Source organism: Miscanthus floridulus, chromosome 12, assembly GCF_019320115.1.
Source record: "Miscanthus floridulus cultivar M001 chromosome 12, ASM1932011v1, whole genome shotgun sequence".
Lineage (NCBI taxonomy): Eukaryota > Viridiplantae > Streptophyta > Magnoliopsida > Poales > Poaceae > Miscanthus > Miscanthus floridulus.
This window is the reverse complement of record NC_089591.1, coordinates 28,111,728-28,115,993: the sequence shown is the minus strand read 5'-3', so window position 1 is coordinate 28,115,993 and position 4,266 is coordinate 28,111,728. Positions and strand designations below refer to the sequence as shown.

At 38.3% G+C, this 4,266-nt stretch overlaps 1 non-coding gene across 1 annotated transcript; it reads left to right on the top strand.

Annotated features, from left to right (window-relative positions):
- Nucleotides 1-617: 617 nt before the first annotated feature.
- Nucleotides 618-724, top strand: LOC136498804 (small nucleolar RNA R71). The gene has a single exon (XR_010769802.1). It is a non-coding gene; the product is annotated as a small nucleolar RNA R71 (small nucleolar RNA).
- The last annotated feature ends 3,542 nt before the right edge of the window (nt 725-4,266 follow it).

Below are 4,266 nucleotides of genomic sequence, written 5' to 3'. Positions count from 1 at the left end.
GAAAACTCATCCAATTTAGCATTTATATTTTCCAACATCTTGTCATGAGCATGCAACTTTTTATTAATGCTATTAGTCATTCTACCATTGCTATAAACAAGATCTTTAAGTAAAGCATAACTATTATTACCTTGATTATTTATGCGAGGAGAAGAGTAATAATTGTTACCTCCCTAGTTGTTGGAGCACTGATTCCATCCTTGAGGTTGTGGTGGATGAAACCCGTTGTTAGTGTTGACTGAAGGTGATGTCTTCCTAGGTCTTGGGATAGGAATTGCCCGAATGTCCAACATCTCGATAGACTTCACAAGTCATCTAGGATTCCATGGGTTTGAGTGTCTCTTGGGCACTCACCTTCTCATAATGTTCTACTTCGCCTTGCGAGCATATCCATCTTAGCTGCAAGCATGTCAATTTCTTTAACTAAATGGATACCTCGTTTACGGGGTTGGTGTCGATCGTCGCTCCATCCTTGGTTGGAAACCATCTTCTCGATGAGTGTCTTGGCATCTACGACACTTAGCGAAAAGAATGCTCCACCACCAACAGCTTCTAAATGGCTCCAATCTAATGGTACTAATCCATGGTAGAAGTTCTGGATCAAAAGCCAGTTTTCTATACCATGGTGTGGGCATGCAGAGACGTACTCTTGCATTCGTTCCCAAGCTTCGGGAATCGACTCATCTGCTAGTTGTTGAAAACTAGAGATCTTATTGCGAAGATTATTAGTTTTCCCCATAGGTAAAACTTGACTAGGAAAGCATTGGAACACTTGTCCCATGTGTCTACAGTGTTGCGGTTCGAGTAAAACCATTGTCTAGCCTTTGTTAACAAAGAGAAGGGGAAATGGCGAAGACGTATAGCCTATTGGTTCACTACCTTAATGGTGAATGTGCTACAAATCTCCAAAAAGTGTTGGAGGTGAGCATTTGCATCCTCGTGGGCTTTCCCACAAAATGGACTAGCTTGAACCATCGTAATTAACGTTGGCTTATGCTCAAAGTTAGCATCCCCATTGATAACATTGGGTCCGGTGGCTACATTAGCAGCCGAGGGTACAAAAAAATCACAAATGGACTTATCGCCCTTGATCATGTAGGGTATGAGAAAAAAGGATAAACTACTTAGGATAACTAAAAGACTAGTTAGCAAGACTGGCAATATAAATCTGAGGCCAATTGTCTTCCCCAGCAACTGACGCCAGATATGCTTGTTGATACTTCTTAACAACTATTGGAGAAATTCCACAAGCATACATAACTATCGCGTAGCACTTCGCTCGGTGAGTATCGAGTGTTGAATTTATATTTTTTTCCACAGGAAGGCAAAAGGCTAGAATTTATATTTACTGGTAGATTTCTTAGGGAAGCCTAGTGTATCCTAGGTAGGTGAATGATAGTGGAAGTTGAATGTGAACTACCTAAACTAAACTACTAAACAAGCTACACTAGAGATAGCTAGGTGGGAGAGTGAGCGATTCATCTTTTAGTAACTAAGGGTAAACTAATGACTAAGACAAATGTGCTAGTACTTTTGGGCATAGCCCGCCTACCAACTAGGAGAGTTAAATAGACAAGGTCTGCCACGAGCCCTACGATTTAATAACTAGACCTATATTGGTGGAATACAGAGGATGGACAAGGCTGTCACCACTTGTCACCTACCACAATCTATCCAGAGGCCTAGCCGTATCCACAGGTAATCTATAGCCTAAGCACCACGCTTAGTCTATAAATTTACTACTTTGATCTGAGCTCCGATGAAATGAGATAAAAAAGGATAAACTACTTAGGATAACTAAAAGACTAGTTAGCAAGACTAGCAATATAAATCCGAGGCCAATTGCCTTCCCCGGCAATGACGCCAGCACCTACACAAGCATGCATATTGAATTTGAAAGCTTATGCAATGCAAGCAAGTACATGAATATGCACATATCAAATGCAATCAATCAAAGTTCATGAGCTTGCTCCCCCTACTTGTGTGCTTCTCTTGTCCAAGAATTTTGATCCATCTCTTTTCTTCAATGTTGCTCCTTCTTTGTCCATGTCCATGTCCAACCTCTACTTCTTTGAGCTTTTATATCTTATCTCTTCCCCTTGTACAATCTTAATCTCAAAGCTTTCATGTCTTTGTACAATCTCTCCCCCTTTGTCATCAATTTCCATAAAAGGTGTGCTTCTCATTGATGCAAAGGTATGCATTTGGGGCAGATGGTTGAGGCTTGAATCTTGCATTTTTTATGGACATTACTTGATTGTTGGAATGACACTACTCATAGATACCACTTGTAACTTGTACCACTTGTATCTTGTGTAGGGCTTCTTGAGATACCACACATAAGATTTTTTATCTTGAGATCAATTTGTGGGACACCTCCCCCTATGTGATAGCATGGGTCATCCATTTGATGCACTTGAGCTCTTGTAGGTGAAGGATGCATTCTTCATTTGATGATCACTTAAAGTTGAGGATCACTTGTGGAACCATCGTCTTGCATGATTGATATCATTTGAAAGAATTTTCTAGTATGGAACCACTTGTTGGATTTATCAATAAAAACTATTTCTTGAACATTTGCTATCTTCATGAGTACCACTTATAGGATATCACTTATGAGTTGATCTAGACATTACTTGTAGATTCTTGATGAAATACTTGAGTCTAGATATCACTTGTAACAAACAAACTAGATATCCATTTACATTGTTGTCTTGTGCTTGTATTATTATCACTATCATGAGCTTCTATGGTTAACTTGAACTAAATTGTTTTGCCTAAGATTTCAAGTCTGGTTTGAACCAATGACAAGCTTCTTCACACCTCTTGTAAGGGTTATCTTGCCAATGTTGTACTTATCACTTGTTAGCAATTCAAATTAGATCAAGTACTTGGGATCACTAGCTCATGAACAAATTCATATACTAACCACTAGATCAAGTAATAATTCAAGCAATAGTGGTAGGTTATGAATTTAAACATTTCATTTGTTATGCATGATCCTATGAAGCATGTACTATATGCACTAACCGCATACTAGTAAGGGATGAAATGATCATGCACATTACAATGATACCTTTGCTATGTTGGAGTAGAGGATAGTCACATAGATTCCAATTCATTACTCCAATAGCAATGTGATGTCCAATTATAAGCTTGGTGAAGACCAATAGATACTATGTTGAATTCCATTCTTCATCCATATGAAATGAATACCACTTATGATCAAGTACACTTTCTTGTTATGGTTGGCTTGCTTCATCTTTTGATCTTTACTTGCATGAGAGCATCAATTTGAGAATACCACTTGAAATATCATGACTAGCTCTCTTTTGGGTGTTGCTTGCTTTTCTTGATCAACCCCTTTTGATTGCTTCAACTAAGCATCTCAAATGTTCCTTGGATCACCACTTCCATGTTAGCCTTCCAAGTACCACACTTGGTTCACCTACACATAGGCGGCAAGCCCCTACACTAGGGAGAAGTGACCTCTCTCCAAAGAACCATTCTTGATACTCACTTGAAATAGCTTGATTGATTGATCCTAGTGATGGACTTAATTTGATGAGTAACCTTGATTCCTTCTTTAAGTCCTTTTCTTTCTTCTTGTTTAAGTCCTTTTCTTTCTTCATGTTTAATTCCTTTTCTTTCTACCAAATGATTTCCAATAGTCACTAGAACTTAAACTTAAACTTCAACTTCATCTTGAGTTTGATCTTGATCTTTCAATTTGAGTACCGAATGTATGCAAAGTACACTCCACAATCAAATAGCCTTGTACTCTTTGCTTGTCATGCCTCTAGATCATCTCAAAACCAAACTTAGGTATCCTCAAACACTTGTAAACATATTTCCAACTTGAGGACCTTTCAATCAAAGTGACTCTAGATCAATCCAACATTTGTCACTTTTCTGACAGATTTTGTATCCTTCAAAGAAATAAGCATATCTCCCAAAGTACAAATCCAAATACCACTAAATTTGGTGGAGGTGTGCAACACTAAGTTACCTAGCAGCTGTAAAAATTTTAGCTTCATTTGACGTCTAGATTGCTACCAGATTTCAATTTTTCCACCACTGCTACATGCTGAAAACAGCTGCACTATAGCTGACAAGATCCACTCCAAAACCAAAGCATTTCTTATCCAATTCTCATAAAAATTGTACAACATCTTATACCATAAGTCTAGAGAATGTACACCAATTTTTATGCCAATCCAATAAGTGTTGATTACTCAAACATGGCTAAGATCACAGCTAGCTCAG